This window comes from Neofelis nebulosa, chromosome 3 (assembly GCF_028018385.1).
Source record: "Neofelis nebulosa isolate mNeoNeb1 chromosome 3, mNeoNeb1.pri, whole genome shotgun sequence".
Taxonomy (NCBI): domain Eukaryota; kingdom Metazoa; phylum Chordata; class Mammalia; order Carnivora; family Felidae; genus Neofelis; species Neofelis nebulosa.
Window position 1 is genome coordinate 197,227,983 of NC_080784.1, and position 20,771 is coordinate 197,248,753.

Here is a 20,771-nt window from a genome sequence, read left to right on the forward strand (position 1 = left end):
CTACTATAACAGTAAATTAGAATAATTTCAGGATCTTTACAGCTTACCTAAGCCCTCTAAAACTCTCAAAGGTGTTGCCATTTGTGGGACACAGAGAAGTTTTCTCTAAAGTACAATGTTGTCCTGGTGACATTCTGGTGATATTCTGTCCCCTGGCAGTCCTTTCTGTCCCTAACAACCTCCCCGTTGTCTGTGAACATTTGGAAGCCTGGGAACATTCCCATCCCTTATTCCCACTGTCCATGAGCAAATTACTGCCAGATATTATCTCCTATTGTGTCTGCCCCACCCTCGACCCAATGTCAATCTATCAGATATGAACTTTGGGGGATGCTACCGCTTACTCGTGAAGCTTCTACAGCAGGCTTTCTGGATGATACGACACAACAAAGCCTCTTCCCCAGGTCTCTATTTCATTTTGTGGTTTAAAATAATCACAAAAAGTAGATCCGAAATGCTTTGTCCAAAACAAGTTGACTTGACGCTGAATAATAAACTGGAAAATCAAAGAAGCATTGCTGTATAAAGGCTTGTTCATTCCCTTAGAGTAAGATATACTAGACAAAGTTAGTTCAGTATTTGTCATGGTGAGCAGGATACGGGGGCTGGAGTGATGTGATATAGAAGAATCCAATTATTGTAGAAAGAAAATGAGGGGAAAGTCAGTCCTACTGCTCTGAGAAAGAAATGTTGGTTAACGGGACTGTGTAAAAGAACCTATCCATCCCATCGCTAGGTGTTCCATTCGAGCATTTCAGCTCAAGCTTCTCAGGTACTCGCAAAATATGACACCCAAGTAACAGGAAAGATACCACCAAATGGAGTTTCAGTTACATGGTTGCACTTAATTCCAGGAAAATTTCTGTTCAAATGGCTACGTCCGTTATCTCAATCTTCTCTACAAACCTAAGGTATGCGTCCTTAGCTGAATCTACAGATGCAGAACTGGGGATTCGGAGTGATGAAGACCCAGTGATGGCAGAGCGACCGCTAGATTCTGGTCTGGTAGACTCCAGTTCTGGCGCTCTCTCCTTGAAACCTCTATGCTGAGCCTTATGTGAGTTGGCCTCTGCCCTAACCTCCTGGATCAGCAGACATACTAGATTGGGCTACCACGTGGAGGAATATCAACGGGCAACCACACTGAACCAACAATTTTGGAGGGTTTTTTTTTTTTTAATTTTTTTTTTAGCATCAATGATGTACTGTGTTGTTCAAGTACTAAGCCACCCTCCACTTGTTGAAAAGCTCCATGTTTCAATTCAATTCAGCCTCCCGAACATTTGTTCCATTGGATAAATAGGCCTAACTCATGTTTTTCTGGAATATGGGTTTTATGTCACCAGTATTGGAGGCTCAAAAGCAGCTCCAAAATTAGTGCTGGGGGGAGGTCAAAGAAATGACTCTTTGGACACTGTGCCAATTCCACGCTCATTACCATACTAATGTTGCCCAGGCAAGGCCTTCAGTGGCATCCTCCAACATATGCAAATATGCATTGGGAAAAATGGAAATGTATGTAAATGACACAGAAGTTATACTGGCCCATTAACATCACAAATCCCCATTTACAGCCCACTCTTAATTTAGGTGATCTTTCTATTAGGAGGACCACTTATGAAGTTAATCTGGAACGAAATCGCAGCATGTCAATTAAAATGGTGTGACAGTGAGACCACCATCAGTTGGTAACTCTTAGCAGATGTCTTAATTAGGCTTCTCAGTGGCAGGTTGACCGACGACACTCTGTGAAAGTCATTTTCAAGTTTGCATCTGGGGCTTTCTTCTCCAAACTTCTTCTCTTTTTCTTCTTTCCATTTAAATCTTAGCTATTATGAGGTCTCCCTTTGTGCACGTTTTTCCCAAAGACTTGATTCTTTTTCTCTTTTCTTTTGACTGTGAGTGAGAGTATTCCAGAGAGAACATTCTACTCCTAGGGGTTGGGGCACTGCAAGCCTTAATTTATTTGAAGTCTTTTGTTTTATTTTACATATTCATTTGAACTTTGGATTCTCCTTCTTAAAATATCCAGGCTTGTTTTAATATAAAAATTTGTTTAAAATCATACACCATCTATTAAAATTGAAGCCATGTTACTGTGCATCTTTGTACTTTCTTGGCTCACGCCGCTGCACATCCCTTAAGTGTGGAAAACACAAATATCATGTAAAGAGAGCTTTGGAACTATCCAGACCTGAGTTTAAAACCTCACACTATTTATTTAAGTGTATGACTTGAAGCAACTTTTGCAATTCAGACGGAGCTCTCTGAGGCTAGGGACACTTTCTCCCCGCCGCCCCCACCCCCCTCATGGAGATATAATTGACAATACCATTGCAAATGATAAATGATAAATCATTGCAAAATGATTAACACCATGGCATTAGCTAACACCTGTGTCACATCATATAATTACTATTTCCTTTTTGTGGTAAGAACATTTAAGATCTACTCCTTAACAGCCTTAAGAATTTACTACAGGGGCACCTGGGTGTCTCAGTCAGTTAGGCATCTGACTTTAGCTCAGGTCATGATCTGCAGGTTCAAGCCCCACATCGGGCTCTGTGCTGACAGCTCAGAGCCTGGAGCCTGCTTCGGATTCTGTGTCTCCCTCTCTCTCTGTCCCTCCCCCTCCCATGCTCTGTCTCCCTCTGTCTCAATAAACATAAATAAACATTAAAAAAAATTTTTTTTAAGAATTTCCTACATTACTATTAACTATAATCACTATGCTGTACATTAGATGTCTCAGGACTTATTCATCATACAACCCAAATCTCCCCATTTTCCCTGCGTCCAGCTCCAGGTAACAACCATTCTACTCTTTGTTTCTGAGTTTGGCTTTTTTTAGATTCCACATGTTAGTGATATCCTACAGTATTTATTTTTGTCTGTTGGATTTCTTTTACTCAGCAGAATGCCCTCAAGTTCCATCCATGTTGTCATAAATGTCAGGATATCTTTCATTCTTGTGGCTCAGTAATATTGCATTGTGTATATATACCGTATCTTCTTTATTCATTCATGTGTTGATGGACATTTAGGTTGTTACCATATCATGGCTATTGTGAATAATGCTGCAGTGGACATGGGAGTGTAGATATCTCTTCAAATTATTGATTTCATTTCTTTTAACATATACCCGTAAGTGGGAATGCTGGATCATATAGTACTATTTTCAATCTCCATCCTGTTTTCCATAGTGGCTACATCAATGTACATTCCCACCAACAGTGCAAAAGGGTATTCTTTTTTCTACATCTTTGCGAACACTTGTTATCTCTTGTCTTTCTGACAAAAGCCATTCTAACAGGTATGAAGTAATATCTTATTATCATTTTGATTGGCATTTCCCTCATCAGTAGTGATGTTGAGCATCTTTTCATGTACTTGTTGACCAATTGTATGCCTTCTCTTAAGAAATGTTTATCCAGGGGTGCCTGTGTGGCTCAGTTGGTTAAGCATCCAACTCTTATAATCAGTTCAGGTTGTGATCTCATCATGGGATCAAGTCCTGCATCCAACCAAGAAATGCTTATCCAGATCTTCTGCTCATTTCAAAACCTAAATCAATTTTTTTTGCTGTTGAGTTGCAGGAGATTTTTATATATTTTGGGGATTAACAGGTTATCAGATGATTTGCAAATATTTTTCCCATTCCAAAGGTTACCTTTTCATTTTATTGATTGTTTCTTTCGCTGTACAGAAAGAAATGGTGCTGGGACTCTCCTTTTCCCAGTAAATATGTTGACTCTCTTGTCAAATACTAGTTTACCATGTATCCTAGGGTTTATCTCTAGGTTCTCAATTCTGTTCTGTTTGTCTGTGTATGTATTTTTCTGCTAGCACCCTACTGTTTTGGTTACTTCAGGAATCCTGTCTACCCTGAGCCCTTCTCATTTCTATCATCTAACTCAGCCCTTGACATTAAAATAGGTACTCAGGCTTTTTGTTTTTTTAATGAATATTGTCTCTATGCTTAAATATGTTTCCTTTCCAAAGCAGAGAGAACAAGTACATCAAAGTATTTTGGTGAGAATTTTAAAGAAATATTTCCACTTCTTCGGGCAAAATAAGTTCCCTACGGAAGTCAATACGTATTTTGTGGCGGAGGAGCGTCTACGCAAATGCAGATGCTATAAAAAGGAGTTTTACAGTTTCTCTTGAAACAGACAGGATGAAGTGCCATGTATAGAACCCTAATTAGGAATGTAAGATTGAAGTATTTCCTGCTATCACAGAGCAGGAGTTGGCAAATATTTACCGAATAGGATCATATAGTAAATATTTTCAGTTTTGTGGGCTATACTATCTTTGTTCCAACTCTCAGCTCTGCCACATATCACAAAAATAGCCACAGACTATACTAAATGAATAGATGTAGGGAGCTGTGTTTCAATAAAACTTTATTTACAATAATAGATGGTGAGTTTGATTTGGCCCAAGGCCAAATATACTGTATAGACCCTTGTATAGACTATGCAAATGTTATGAAATTGTATTAGACCTATATGTTTTTTTAACTTTTAAAATTAAGATAGCAGACAAAACTGTGTTTAAAAAGAAATGTAGAGTATAAAGCAAAATCCAGAACACATAGTAGGTTATCTCTAATACTGATGACAATATTTTGTGCCTGTAATATACGGTATTCAGCCTTCTCTCCAAATAAATTTGATCCCAGAATAGTTTGCATCGACTAAATCTCGTCTAGTGTGAGGCTTAAGGACAGTTCCTGTGGATTTGAAGCCCTAACCCAAAGTGAGTTTGGAGCTCTTGCCTGATGGTGAGGAGAGACATCCCGACTTGGGAAAGGCTTGGCACACGGGTAATCTTGGTTAAGTCACCAACCCATCATCCCTAACAGAAGACAGTAGCAATGATAGAATAAAAAATATTTCTCTTGGGCCTTCAGAGAGCCAGGGTAGAAAATGCTTTGTCAAGAGAAAAAACAACGATCTTAATTTTCCTGTAGTGATGTAATGTCCCAGTAGAAATCACAGTCAGCAGTTTGGTAGAATAGAAAAAGCATGGACTTTGGAGACAAAGATCCAAATGCAAGTCTCATTTTTTTTTTTCCACTTAACTTGTGAGAAGGACAAAGTCCCCGATCCCTGTAAACCTCAGTTTCTTCACCTGTATAGATGATACAACCTGTCTTAGAAGGATGTGGTCGATTAAGAGGTTTCAATGAGTTGCATGTATGAGTTAATGATATAGGTTGTTAGCATAGTTGAAAATGCACAATATGAGCTCCATAAATGTTCATTTCTTTGCTTTACCATCTCCTTTCCCCCAACAACACAAAAAATAAGACCTTTCCACTGCTCTCAACTAGACCATCCACTTCCCCTGCTAATACATGACCATTTTATCACACCATTTTACCTTGAATTGTTACACAGTGTTCTGCCCCCGCCTCCTACTCTCCTAGCTTACCACAAAGTCATGAGTCAATTATTTCCAAATATTATTGTTCTAATAATAGCACCTGTTCTCAAAACATCACAATGGCCCTCACCTCATCATAATGTACTGTTTTTAAATCATTTAGCTGTTTACAATTGTTCCTTTTCTTTACATAGTTGTAGCGATTCACTTGGAAGCTTCAGTGCTGTATGTGCACACACACACACACACACAAACACAAACACAGTGCATATTTTTCTACTTTTCTGAGATTTTGTTTTTGCAATTAAATTATTAGCAAGCAAGATCTGAAAGAAATGCATTAATATATTTAAGACACTGCAAACTCTAAGGCACGGTGAAAAGCATTTTTTTAGCAACACCCATCTGCATTCCCTTGATGTTTTAAATTCCAATTGCTTCTCATCTATTCATGAAAGCAGATCAAATAAGACTTGTTTTTAGCAAGTTTTGACTTTCTTACTTCATTCACAGCACACAATAAAAGCTCCAATTCTGAGGATTTCATCTTCAAGGCTGATATCTTATACAAGCATAAATTTGAATCCAGCAAGCTAAAGACCTGAAACGTCAAAGAGGATCTCTCAGCTGAGGTATGAGATTAGTTGACTGAACATTCAATTTTGAACATGTAGGGACTCACACAGGTGCTCAGAAATATCTGGAATATGTGTCAAGAGTCCACTGAATTCTTAGAAATGGTGAATACCCCATGCAGGACTAGAAGAGACTGGAGAGGACCACACCTCAATAAAATAGTTATCTCTGCAAAGAACAATTTCAGTCTAGCTTCTCCTTCTTTCCAAGCCACAATTCCATGAGAGAGGGACATTAGAATGAGTGACCTCTTGTTTAAGAGCAAGGTCCAAGGCGGACAGCCTGAGGAAGATTCCTAGTCTCGAATTATTTACATGCAATAAAATGGATGCAAAAATGTAAGTTTTGAAGCGTCTCATGCTCCTGAAAACATCAGCTTGGAGCGGAGCAGAATCATTGACCTGGTTTTTCAAGGCGTAAACACGGACACCATTCTGAAGTCCCTCTGTTCTCTCTTCTCGCACACTCAATCTCTTATGAGTTTTTGCCAAGTGGTTATGTTAATGCCATCTCTCCAATCTACTTCTGCTGCTAAGTCAGGTGCCCCTCTGGTCCAGCTGCCTCCAGTTCTACCCCTGTCTTGTACATTTTTCCTACTGTGGCTAGAATTATCCTTACAAATGTCTAATGTGGTCTTGTTGTTTCTTTGAATAACGTAGTTCAATTATCCCTTATTATAGGCAGCAAGACATTCAAACCCCTTAGGGTGACTTATAAAATGTCATTAACCCTGCCTGTGTTTCTAACTTCCTCTCCTAATATCCCTTACATGTAGAGTTCCCAGAATTAGGAAAGAAAGAAAGAAAGAAAGAAAGAAAGAAAGAAAGAAAGAAAGAAAGAAAGAAAGAAAGAAAGAGAGAAAGAAAGAGAGAAAGAAAGAAAGAAAGAAAGAAAGAAAGAAAGAAAGAAAGAAAGAAAAAGAAAGAAAGAAAATGAAAGGAAAAAAAGACACTCGGTAATAATTTTTGTGTATATATGTCCCGTGCATTATTTGAATGTACTTATATTAAAAATATTTCTTTATCTGAAATTCAAGGTTAACTAGATGTTCTGCATTTTATCCGGCAAGGTCACTTAAACAGATACCATAATCCAGCCAAACCGGATACTCTTGCACTGTGTTGAATGTACTTTTCCCCCTTTCTCAGCTATAACCTTTGTGAGGTCAGGGCCATGTATTCGGTCCCAAATGCTTAGCATGTTATTGATATAGACACTCAAGAAGTATTTGTTGAAGGGAGAAAGACAAGGAATGAAGGAAACAAAGGAAGGAAGACAGAGAGAGAGGTCAGTAAAGTACCTTTAAATATCACAGACCAATATTTTCCCTAAAGTGAAAATCTTCTACTTCTGAATTCTTCTGGAAATCCTTACCTGTCTCCTCCTGATGGAGTTTCTTTTTCCAAACATCTATAGCATCATGTAAAAGCAGCTGTGAAAGTCTGCTTTGTAACCCTGCTATTATTATTTACTCATCTGAGCTTCCTACTAAACCCTGAGTTCATCAATAGCAGAGAGTAAATTTTCTTTATCAGTTACCCTCTCAGGGTACCTGGAACATGGGAGGCAATCATTCAACACATGTTTGGTTGTCTGGTTAAATAAAGAATAAGCTAAAATAAATAGTAAGACCTATGATTTTTTGTAATATGTCTAGAAAAATCTTGAGCTACTTTTGAAAAGATTCCAGGAACAATTGAGAGACTTTGACTACAAAGATCCTTCAAGGTCAAAATGGAGCATTGGTAAACCTTCCTGGTCCTACTCCATGGGAAAGCAGGTACTTTGGGAAATTCATACCACAGAGCCCAGCAAGGATGGCCCTACTTTGAATGATTCTTCATAAGAGTATCAAATAAGGCCACCAGGTGCCCTCTGTATCAGATGTCCTCATGTCAACAGCGTTTAGATGTGTTTCACAGAATCCAGCCAGTATCACATGGAGACTACCATCTGGAAATATAAGTACATCTCATAGAGTTTCTCCTGAGAGACTTTTTCTACGGCGGGCAAATAGCTCCTCTTGAGGTGTTGTGAGTGACCTGATTCCTGAGGCCTTTTCTCCCCTGAACAGCTCTTCGCATGTCATTTATGGCCATCTGGAGCCCCAAGCCCTGTCATTGGACTCAGCCCGAAGCTGAGGGATAGGGTACTTCCTATATCTACATGTGCAGTAGAGATAGCACCACATGGTCCTAAATGAGCAGTTGCCAGATGGATCCCGTTAACGTGTGAGTCTGACTTTATCAGTCCTTTACTCAACACCCTCTTGTGGATCTCCATCCTCCCCAAAATAAAACCAAGTTCTTTTTTTATGAATATAATTTATTGTCCAATTGGCTTAAATAAAACACCCAGTGCTCATCCCAACAAGTGCCCTCCTCAATGCCCATCACCCATTTTCCCTCTCCCCCACCCCCCATCCTCCCTCAGTTTGCTCTCAGTATTTAAGAGTCTCTTGTGGTTTGCTTCCTTCCCTCTCTGTTTGTAACTATTTTCCCCCTTCCCTTCCCCCATGGTCTTCTGTTAAGTTTCTTAAGATCCACATATGAGTAAAAACATGATATCTGTCCTCTGACTGACTTATTTCACTCAGCATTATACCTTCCAGTTCCATCCACGTTGCTGCAAATGGCATGATTTCATTCTTTCTGATTGCCAAGTAGTATTCCATTGTATATATAAACCACATCTTCTTTATCCATTCATCAGTTGGTAGACATTTAGGCTCTTTCCATAATTTGGCTATTGTTGATAGTGCTGCTCTAAACATTGGGATACATGTGCCCCTATGCATCAGCACTCCTGTATCTCGTGGGTAAATTCCTAGCAGTGCTATTGCTGGGTTAGTTCTATTTTTAATTTTTTGAGGCACCTCCACACTGTTTTCCAGAGAAGCTGCACCAGTTTGCATTCCCACCAACAGTACAAGAGGATTCCCGTTTCTCCACATCCTTGCCAGCATCTGTAATTTCCTCATCTGTTCATTTTAGCCACTCTGACCAGTGTGAGGTGGTATTTCAGTGTGGCTTTGATGTGTATTTCCCTGATGATGAGTGACCTTGAGCATCTTTTCATGTGTCTGGTGAATGAAACTTAAGGACATACAAGATCTGGCACCCCGCTATCTCTCCATGTCCCATCGTCACACTGTTCCAACCACAGTGGTCTCCTCCTGTTTCTGAAATTCTCCAGCATCTCCAGCATGTTCCCATTTCAGGGCCTTTAAACTGGCTGCTCTCTGGGTCTGAGACACTTCTCCCCAGGAAGTCCACAGGTTTTCTTCAAATGTCATCTTCTCAATGAGGCCCCTTCCTTTTTATTTTTCTCCCCCTCCCTCTTTATTTTTCTACATAGCCATTTTCACTTCCTATCACACTATGTCATATAATACATTTTATTTTTGTCTTCTTCCTTTGGAATGCAAGCTCTGCAGGGGTGGGATTTTTGTCAGCTTTATTTACTGCTGAAGTCCCAGAGTCTAGAATACCTGGCCAAAAAAGAAAGACAGAAAGAAAGAAAGAAAGAAAGAAAGAAAGAAAGAAAGAAAGAAAGAAAGAAAGAATCAGGAAAAGATAAGAAAAGAAAAGAAAAGGAAAGGAAAGGAAAGGAAAGAAAAGAAAAGAAAAAAGAGAAGATGATAGTTACAAAATACAGAGAGAAATCAGATCTTCTTGCCTTTGCCTCTCAAGTTAAGTCTCCAGAGCCTTTGTAAGTCTCAATTTCCTCCTGAGTAAAACAAGAACTCTTCTCGCTCTACCTACTTTAATTACAGCTCTGCCTGTCCCAGCATTTCCAAGTTGTAGGTATTGACAATTCTCACGCTAGGTTCTGAAGCAGGTCTCAGTCTTGGAGTGGGATCTTCCCAGCAGGTGGCATCTGTGCGTGATCTGGCAGCCACTAGCAGAGCGACTAACACGGCTGAGGCTAGTTACTGGGATCCACGAGGTTGAAAACTTCCTCAGCCTCCTCTTTGTAAGAGTTGGCATCAGTCACAGTAAATAGACCTCAGGCCCATGGGGCACAGAGCCTGATATCCCACCCAGCTGCGTCAAATTTCTCTATCCAGAAACTAAAGCTGATCCTACGAATCCAGTTACTTGGCAATTTCCATCCGAAAGGCACCAAGATGCCTCTGTACTCGTAGGGAGGAGTGGAATACGAGGTGGTGTCAGAGGCCCTTCAGTGCAAGGGTTGGCCTCTTCATTTCCCATCAAGATCACCCTGACCTTGTCACCCCTCTAGCTTTTTGTCTCCTCAGTTATTAATGGAAGTACTCCCCAGATCTCAGGGTGATCTGCTTCCTCCTGAGCTGCCACGTTATCCCATCAAACCTTCCGACAGGTTCTGCTACCTGAGGAATTTTGTGAGAAATCAAGAGAGGATGTGTGAGATTGGGTTGCAAATTTGAAAGCACTGACTGCATCAAATATGAAACATGATTATTGTTAACGTACATTTTTAATCCTGCAGATAAAGGCAAAGAGAGAAGAAATCCCCATGTATCAAAGTGCCCTAATAGTCACTGTGAGAAGCTCCTTACCATACTTTACTTCATTCACACTGACACTCAGTTCAACATTAGCCTCCACATTTTAAAAATGGGGAGATTGAGGCCCAGACAATTTAATGCCTGCGATTGCATGGCAAATCTGGAGTGAAAACAGGTCTGACTCTCTAGATCATGCTTTTTGAAACTCACCAGGCTTATTTAAAAAAATTAATGCTTTTATTATTTATTTTTGAGAGGGAGAGAGACAGAATGTGAGAGAGGGAGACACAGAATCCGAAGCATCCTCCAGGCTCTGAGCTGTCAGCACAGAGCCTGATGTGAGGTTCGAACTCAGGAACCGCGAGATCATGGCCTTGGTTGAAGTTGGATGCTTAACCCACTGAGCCACCCAGGCACCACTAATCTCACCAGGCTTCTTGAAAGGATATGTTTAATATGCCAGATATTATTTCAAGCCAATTCCAACTGACCAAAGAGCTCATCATACAGAGATTCTCTATCAGTGAGAAGCGATGCCTCTCATTCCTTATGTTTTATTTGGCAACTAAGAAAATAATAGTTCGAGGCGCCTGAGTGTCTCAGTCGCTTGAGTGACCGACTTCCGCTCAGATCATGATCTCACAGTTCGTGAGTTCGAGCCCCGAGTCGGGCTCTGTGCTGACAGCTCAGAGCCTGGAACCTGCTTCAGATTCTTGTCTCCCTCTCTCTCTGCCCCTCCCCCACTCATGCTCTGTCTCTCTCTGTCTCAGAAATAAATAAACATTAAAAAAATTTTTTTAAAAAGAAAACAATAGTTCATGAGAATGGAAACTCCTGAAATAAAGTGTCAGGCCTCATTCATGTATATCATCACCGTGATCCCATCACACAATAGGCTGTAACAAAATTTTTGTTGAATGCACTTGTTATATTCAAAATCTTGATTGTTTTTTTATAAATAAAAATCATAAGGCTCTTTATAACACATAGAAAAAAAAACAAAACCACTCCTATTTTTCCTGCATAGGTGTAACTAGTGTTAATATTTGGGGGTATTTTCTTCTAGTTTGAAATGGAAATGTTTTTAATTATTGTGTTATGACATATTAAAATGAAATGTAGCTATTTTTACTACTCTCTACTTCTTTTCATTTCAAGAGAGCAAATTTCATTCTGTAGAAAATTTGAAAATTTAAAAAGCGCAAAGAAGGAATAAGATAAACAATGTGACTGTTCAAAAATAATGATAATCAAGCATATAACTAATGACAACCAGAAATAGTTTCTTTTGTTTATGTCTTCCACTTTTTCCGTGTATTTTAATGTGCTTGAAATAATGGCATATATACTGCTTTTAAGCATAAAGAACTCAGACATGTTCATAGTTCCTGAATGGGAGACAAAATGAAAAGTGGCTTAATGACAGATAATATCTGCCAGTGGGTGGTATATTCCTTTCCAAAAACTCAGGCTCTTCATATAAATTTTAAAGATGCAGAAAATCACTACTCAGGTTCTGAGGTATTGAAAACGGTCATATGTCACTCTCTGCAGCTCTACGCTTATAAAGACAAAATGGATTTTTTGTTGTTGTTTATTTATCTTCTCAGAGGTATATTAAACATTTCAGTATTTTGGCAATAATTACCCAGTCTTTGAACAGAATGGCAGGAATTATTATTCAAAGTGGGCATCAATCATGGACAGATTCTACGTGAATGATGCTAGTTTTGAATGGGGCTGAGAACAAGAAAAAGCTCTGGAATAGGTCCAGACTTCTGTGCAAGCCACTCTGCCATTTGGACCATATGATCCAGCATATCCAATGGTGCTTGAAGTGTCAGTGGCAGGTAGGGATGCAGTCTGGAACCTTCGGTAGGTCTCTGTAGGTGGATCATGGCACAGGCCTTAGGATTTTGGAGCAAAGCCTTGCTATCCTCTGCAGATAACTACACTTTTTTTGAGAAACAGCTCTTGACTTGCTCTGGACCATTAATAGAGACTAAATGCTTAACCATGGGCCACCAAGTTATTATGCCACCTGAGCTGCTCATCACAAATCTGGTATTATCATCTGACCCACCATGTCATAACATTGGGATTATACAGCAGCACTCCATCAACAAAAGAGAGTGAATTATATATAATTCAGGCCACAGGAGTTCCTGAAGGGCACAAGTAAATCATACGAACATGGGACCCAAATGCCCAAGGTCTCTATTCCTTACACTGCCTTCTTTCTCCTAGTCTGAATATAAAGCCTCCTGGGGAGTTGCCTACAATCAGTTAACAAAGGGAGAGAAGACCCAGACCTAGTTTACAGATGGTTCTCCACAAAGTGCAGGCCCCACTCAAAGCTGGACAGCTATAGCACTACAGTCAATTTCTGTGATGTCCCTGAGGACAGTCGTAACAGAAAATCTTCCCAGTGGGAAGAACTCTAAGCAATGCACCTGGCTGTTCACTTTGCTTGGAAAGAGAAACAGCCAGATATGCAATCACGTACCAACTAATGGACTGTGGACAATCGTTTGGCTGGATGGTTAGGGACTTGGAAGAAACATGATTAGAGGAAATCTGTGGAAAAAGGATATGAGTAGACCCCCATGAATGGGCAAAAATGTGAAGATATTTGTGTCTCATGTGACTGCTCACCAAAGGATGACCTCAGCAGACAAGAATTTTAATAATCAAGTGGATAAGATAACCCAGTTCTGTGACTATCAGTCAACCTCTTTCCTCAGCCACCATTGTCATTGCCCCATGGGTTCATGAACAAAGTGGCCCTGGTCTCGCGGGTGAAAGAATATGCATGGGCTCACACCATGGTCTTCTACTTACCACAGTCAACCTGTATATGACCCCTTCTGAGAGCCCAATCTTCCACTGGTGCAGCACCATTCCCCTGGAGTGATCAGCCGGCTATCTGGTGGCAGGTTGATTACTTGGACGGTTTCGGTCATGCAAGGGGCAACATTTTGTTCTTACTAGAATAGATGCTTGTTATGGATGCAGATTTGCCTTCCCTGCACTCAATACTTCTTCCAAAACTACCATCTGGGGACTCACAGAATCCCTTATGCATTGTCATGGTATTCCACACTGCATTGTTTCTGACCAAGAAATTTACTTCATAGCAAGCCCATGGTCATAAAATTTACTGGTCTAACAATGTCCACCACCATCCTGAAGTAGCTGGCTTGATAGGATGGTTCAATAGTCTTTTGAAGACTCAGTGGCAATGCCAGGTGATAGTGCCTTTCAGGGCTGAAGCAAGATTTCTCTAGAAGTCCATCTATGGTCTGAATTACGGTTCCATATAGAGTACTGTTTCTCCCCTAGCCAAGATTCATGGATCCAGGAATCAAAGGTTAGAGATGTGAGTGATATCAGTCACTGTTATCCTTAGTAGCCCACTAGAAAAAGTTTTGCTTCCTGTTCCTATAGCCTTATGTTCTGCTGGCCTAGACATCTTAGTTGCAAAGGGAGAGATGCTGCCACCAGGAGAAACAATAGTGATTTCCCTGAAATGGAAGTGCAGATGGCCACCCAGACACTTTGGTCTCTCCCTCAGTCTGAATCAACAAAGAGTAAAAGGGAGTTCCTATGCTGGCTGGGGTGATTGATCCTCACTACCAACAGGAAATTGGACTACTTCTCCACAGTGGAGGAAGGAAGAATATGTCTGGATTATAAAACATCCCCTATAGTGTCTCTTAGTATCACCATGCTCTATGATTAAGTTCAAAAGAAGATGACAACAATCCAAATCAGGCAGGACTAATCATGGCCCAAACCCTAATGGAATGAAAATTTGGGTCGCCCCACCAGGTAAAGACCACAACTGGCTGTTTGTAGAAAGCAAAGGGCATGCAGAATGGATAGTAAGAGACAGTAGTTATAAATACCAGCTACAACCATGTGACCAGTTACAGAAACTAGGACTGGAATTGTCATGAGTATTTCCACTTTATTTTGCTATGAATGTGTGTGTGTGTGTGTGTGTGTATAAGACCATTTGCTCAATATATATATTATATGTATAAATATATATCAATTGCTATGTTTTCTTTCCTTTTTTACTCCCTTATCATGTAATGTAAGATATATTGACTTTAGTCATAGTATTTAAGCTTTGCTAATTTTACGTTACAGTATTTAAGTTATGGGATATCAAGGAGAAGAGTTAATATCATGCAAGGACTTTACTCCTCTTCTGGAGAAGAAGTTAGTGCATTTTTGGTTGCGCTCAGGGTGGTTATTTCATGTTAGGCAGAATTATGATCTCACTACTGCCTTTATTTGGAAATTAAGTATGGTTGAAGGAGATGTACATGAATGCCAATCTGACAAAGAGTGGGCTTGTGTTAGTTAATTGTATGTATCAATTTGACAGGGATGTGGAGTCCCCAGATTAAATACTATTCCTGGGTGTGTCTGTGAAGGCATTTCTGGATGAGATTAGTATTTGGATGAATTAACTGAGTAAAGCAGATGACCCTCCCCAGTGTGGATGAGCATCATCCAATCTGTCAAGGGCCTGAATAGAACAAAAAGGCAGAGGACACGGGAACTGGCTTCTGCCTGACTCCTTGAGCTGGCATATGGATCTCCTCTTGCCCTTGCCTGGGACATGCATCACTGAGCATCCAGTTCTCAGAACCATACCGAGATATTCCTGGGTCCCCAGCTTGCGGATGGCAGATGTTGCCACTTCTCAGCTTCTGTAATCACGTGAGCCAGTTTCTTAAAATATATTTCATATATATACGTATATACATCCTATTAGTTCCGTTTCTGTGGAGAACCCTGACAAATATAGTGCATTTTATTTTTTCCACTTAAAATATGCAAATGCAATTCTGGTCAAAGACACTTTGACATTCAATGCATCAGAAGTTCCAAAATGTATCTCATATCACACTGATTTTCTGTAATCTCAATTATGTTCTTAACTGCTTCTTAAAGCTAACTGTTAGTGCTAATTCTACTGTTGAACCTTTAGTGTTGTAGAAAGTCTTCCTTATCTCATCCAGCCCCTTTTACATAACACTCTTCTATTTCTTTATGACATCTGTCCTATTTTTAAGAGGCTATTGTTCCTTGCGTCTCATCTAAGGATGCAAAATAATCTCCTAAAAAAAGCAAAAGCCATTTCCTGCAGCAGATCTTTGGCAAAGGTTTGTTCTTCCTCTGAACTTTCATAATAATCTTTCATAACCATTGTTCCAAGTTCCTGCACTGTGATTGTTGTCACTGCTGGGGTATATCCTTCATGTGTTATGGCTTTCTCATCTTTAAATAAAAGATGTATCAAAACCCTGTATTTGCCAGAAAACTTCCAGTATGAATGTTCCTTGACCTCACTTCCTTCTGGCCAATTCCTCTTTTCTAAGGTATAACTACATACCAGTTGAATGTTCACAGCTCCTAAATAGGTTCCACATTCTAACAGGCTTTATTAACCGTGGATCTAATAGACTGAAGTGAAATTCTTCCCAAGTTATTTCTGGATTTCCGCTGACATGAACAGTTGTTGAGCATGAAAATAGCCATCAGTCCCCCACATGTCCTGCTACCAGGGTCATCCTGTATTTCTTTCCCCCAGCAAAGGTGCAGAAATTCTATTTTTCCACCTCAAGACGCTTTGCATTCCTGCCATTAAAGCCCTCCTCCTGTCCTCCAGGCCCTGCCCAGGAGATGGCAAGCTAGCTGCCCACAGGAGGAATCTGACTCAGAGGCATTTGAAATAGCACCATTTTTAAAATAAAATCAATGCAATTCTAAAATGAATAAATAAAATAAATAAATGCACAGAAATAAAATCCAGATTTCCAGCTCCTCTTGAATTACGGAAAGATTTGGCAAATCTCTATCTGTGTTCTTGCAAGACAATTTGTTGTCTTTTTTTTTTAAGTTTATTTTTACCTATTTTGAGAAAGATACCAAGAGCAAGTGAGAGAGGGGCAAAGAGAGAAGGAGACCGAATCCCAAGCAGGCTCCACGTTGTCAGTGCAGAGCCCGATGCAAGGGTTAAGCTGATGAGCTGTGAGGTCATGACCTAAGCTGAAATTAAGAGTCAGGTGCTTAGCCTACTGAACCACCCAGGCGCCCCAACAATTTGTTGTCTTTACATAAAGCATATCTTCTCTGGTTTGCTTCAGTCTCCTCCCTGGACAACCCACTCATTTTGTTGCCTTAAGTGTTTGCATTTTTTTAAATTGAAGTTGACGTATTAAATTAGTTTTGTGTACAACATAGTTATTTAGCAACTATATACATACAAAATGCTCACCATGATAAGTGTATTATTGACTATATTCTCTGTGTTGTACTTTTCATCCCCATGACTTATTTATTTCACCTACACCAAAAAAAACAGATTGATAAATACAAATAACACACTGGGGGTTGGGGAGGTGTTGGGGGACGGACAAAATTTGTGTTTGAATTCAACCCTAGTATAAACTTGTTTCCCGCTGTATTTGTTTCCCAGGGCTTTCACAACAAATTACCAAAAATGTGGCAGCCTAAAACAACAGACATTTATTCTCTCACAGCTGTGGAGATGAGAAGTCCAAAATCAAGAGGAAGCCTTCCATGCCTCTTCCAGCTTCTGGGGGCTCCTTGCATTCTTAGCTTGTGGCCACGTCACTTCATTCTCTGCCTCAGTAGTCACATGACCATATTTTCTTTATGTGTCCCTTTCTGTACCCTATAAGGACACTCTCATTGGACTTAGAACCTACCTGAATCCAGTATGATCTCGTCCTGACCCTCACCTTAATTATGTCTGCAGAGATCCTATTTCCAAATAAGGTCACATTCTGAGGTTCTGGGTAGACAAGAATTTCCACCGGGGGATCCTTCCCAGGGATACACACACAATCCCAGAATGTGGACAACAAAAGAAAGACAATGATCCTTCCCACCTCTTTCCTATAGAACAATTCCCAAAGAGCACGCCCAAGCCAATGGACCGTGTTTTTCACTTCAGTTTCATTGACCTTAAAGTTGGCCAAAAAGCAAAAACCAAAAAATACCCACCTCCCTGATCCAGCCTTTAGTTGATTGTCAGTCCAAGTTTATGGCTGTATTTTGAGTTTATATCTTCTTCTAAGCCTTCTTAGGTATTTTACTGCACATTACGGAGAAAGCTGTAGCAGAGGCTGTTCGCAGACACCATTTTAAACCAGCAGTCAGTGAATCAACTTTATAAGCTGCAATTTAGAAAATAAGGAAAGGATGAGCTTTTTCCCCCCCTCCAAGTATACTCTTCATTTCCTCCACACTCCCTCTGCTCCCAGCTCCTCTCCCCAAATGCATCAATCACATTGCTGACTTTAGAGGAACAGAGGAAGAAGGATAGCATTGTTGTGCAAGTGTAGAACGAAAGATGCCATGGGGCCAAGTGAGATACCATAATAACTGCTGCTGAGACCTTTACAGTCTGAGCTCTGAAACTTCCATTTGTTAATGCTGATTAAATAATGAAAACAATTCTAGGTTAGGAAAATGTTACTAATCAGCTCCACACAGTAGCTATTGTCATTGATTTGTATATTTAATGAAAAAACTAATTAGGACATATTTGTTATTGTATTGTGATTAACATACCATATCAAATGTGTCAGAATAAAATCCTTTAAGAACAAGAAGAGTGTCTTATCCTGGGAAAATTGAAGCAAAAGAAAAAAAAGAAGAAGAAGAAGAAGAAGAAGAAGGAAGAGCAAGTACCTTAAAATTTTCAAAGCCCAGCTCTGGAAGCCAAGGTCTGGAGTGGCGAAAGAAAGTGGCCCTAAGTTACACCGCTAATTGGCAAGGAAACTGGAACTGTAGCCCAGGCCTCCTGCCTTCTAGGTCACTGTTCTCTGCAGGTACAACCAGTTAAGTCATTTAAGCAAGTTGAGAATATACCATTTTCCGACTGTTCCATTCATTCATATACATCGCTTTGCAGTTTCCAAGTACTTTTACAAAGGACACTATGCCATTGGGTTCCCACAATAATCCTCTGATATGGAAGCAGGAGGTGTCCTTTCATAGGGAAGAAAATAGAAGATCAAACTTTTCCACTCGACACCTTTATTCACTGAACACCACTCACCTATCCCACACTAGGCCTCCAAAGACGAAGATCGTTCAGAATCCTGAAGGGTGTGCAGTCTGGAGAAGGAGAGAGAATTCACCAGGCACTACTGGCAAAGGGTCCTAACAGAGGCGAGCCCGAGATGCTGAGGAAGTGGAGAAGCAGGTGACGAGAAAGCAGAAGTTAGAAGAGGATTTATATTTGGACAGAGGCTAAAGGATAAGTGCACAGCAGCTGCAGAAGAAAAGAAATGGCATTCCACCTGAAAGGAAGAAATCACGGTAGACAGAAGAAGACACAGACATACAACACGGCGCAGCCATTCAGCATGCCTTCTGAGAAGGGCGTGAGTCACAAAGGACATCCACAGAGAGCATGAGACCAGGTGAAGAAGTCCTTTCTGTGCTACGGTGAAGAGTTTGAACTTCATCTGCCAGACCAACAGGTGCAGGTTTTTTAAATAAGAGTGTCACATGATCAGATTTCTGTTTGGAATTCAAATGCACCCCAGATTGAGGCAGGTAAAAAAAGGAAAGGTATAGAACCACAGAGAGAGGGGGGCCTGGGTGGCTCAGTCGGTTAAGCGTCCGACTTCAGCTCAGGTCATGATCTCGCGGTCCGTGAGTTCGAGCCCCGCATTGGGCTCTGTGCTGACAGCTCAGAGCCTGGAGCCTGTTTCAGATTCTGTGTCTCCCTCTCTCTCTGACCCTCCCCCGTTCATGCTCTGTCTCTCTCTGTCTCAAAAATAAATAAACGTTAAAAAAAAAAAAAAGAACCACAGCGAGGAAGAGAGGTGATGACAAACTGGAGAGACGTCTGACGCCTGAGCGAGAAGAGAGGACCCCTATTGGGTTTCGTCCACCCGTTGCTCTGGCTGAACTAGTGTGGTCCAGATCAACTGAATTTTCAAGAGAAACCAGGAATGGGTATTTTTATGTAAACACATCTAATTTTTCTATCCAGACATCTTATTCTAAAAAGTGTTTTGGACAGAAAAGAAAAAGGAAAGGCACCGTGGGCTGCTTTTATCCAAGAAGCCCCGCTTTGACATTTGACCTGTGTGCAATGTAAGACTCTGGAGGCAGGGAGAACATTTAAGGATCTATTGCAAAAGTATAAACCTAAGGCAGGGCCCGTGAGGAAAGAAAAGAAGGGCGGGAGATGGCTGACATCAGAATATAGAATCTAGAAGAAATCCACCAAGTGGCAGAGGGAGCAACGTGACTGGGCATTCGGACTCTGGTCTCTGATTTAGTCCTTTGTGAGATTGTTGTGATTGTGGGTATAGGCTTTACTAAAAAGCAGAAACAAAAACAAAACAAAGTATAGAAAGAAGCAGCAAAGAATGAGTTCTAAAAACAAGCCTCCAACCATCAAACCAACTTCCCATGAGTCCTCCAAGTTCAAAACGGTGTTTGCATTCAGAGCCAGGTTGACAAAGAAGACTAGTGTTCTCTTTGTTTCTTTGCTTCAGCCTCTGAGGTATTCAGTTAATGTTCTCTGCCATAAAGAAAGAAATGGTTGGTCTCCTTTCCCTAACTACGCTGTCTCTCTGATTTAAGTACTTTTCACCTGTGAATGTCCTTGGTTACTCCTAAACTGTATTCTGTCCTATAAAAGGCACTAAATTAAAGACTGCTTTGACTCTGGGTTTTAGTGAAGTGATTTTGAAAAGTGCTATAAGGTTGCTCCTCCCTTCGGAGAGCCAGTCAAGTTCCCCTTAAATGTCACCTCCTTTCTGCAATTGCTTTAAAAAGCCACCCCTTTAAGACACAGCTCAGATGACCTCTCCCCCATGAAGCCTTTTTGTACCACACCCGCAGCGCCTGGCAACCCCAGATTAGGTCAATGCGCCTTGACTGTGTAAATCATCATCATCTGTCACCATCTAATTAATTTCCACTCTTGAAAACCTATAAGCCGTGCCCAGTGCAGCAGCTAGAGCGGTCTTCTTAAAATACGTCAAGTCGTATCACTGTCCAACTTAAATTCGCCACTGTCTTTCCTCTGCAGTTAGAATAAAGTATAAACTCCTTGAAATGATGTACAAAATCCTGGATTATCATCTTGTCTATAACTTCTGCCACTCTTCTTTGTTCTGGTTACATTCACTGGCCTTCTGAGGGACCCTTAGATACCGCCACAGGGCCTTTGCACTTGCTC

At 40.6% G+C, this 20,771-nt stretch overlaps 1 long non-coding RNA gene across 1 annotated transcript; it reads right to left on the minus strand.

The window, feature by feature from the left end:
• Positions 1 to 8,486: 8,486 nt before the first annotated feature.
• On the minus strand, positions 8,487 to 19,337 carry LOC131507812 (uncharacterized). Its single transcript, XR_009259724.1, has 3 exons — positions 18,627 to 19,337; positions 17,567 to 17,739; positions 8,487 to 9,517 (listed from the first exon to the last, which is right to left on the minus strand). It is a non-coding gene; the product is annotated as an uncharacterized LOC131507812 (long non-coding RNA).
• Positions 19,338 to 20,771: the final 1,434 nt, after the last annotated feature.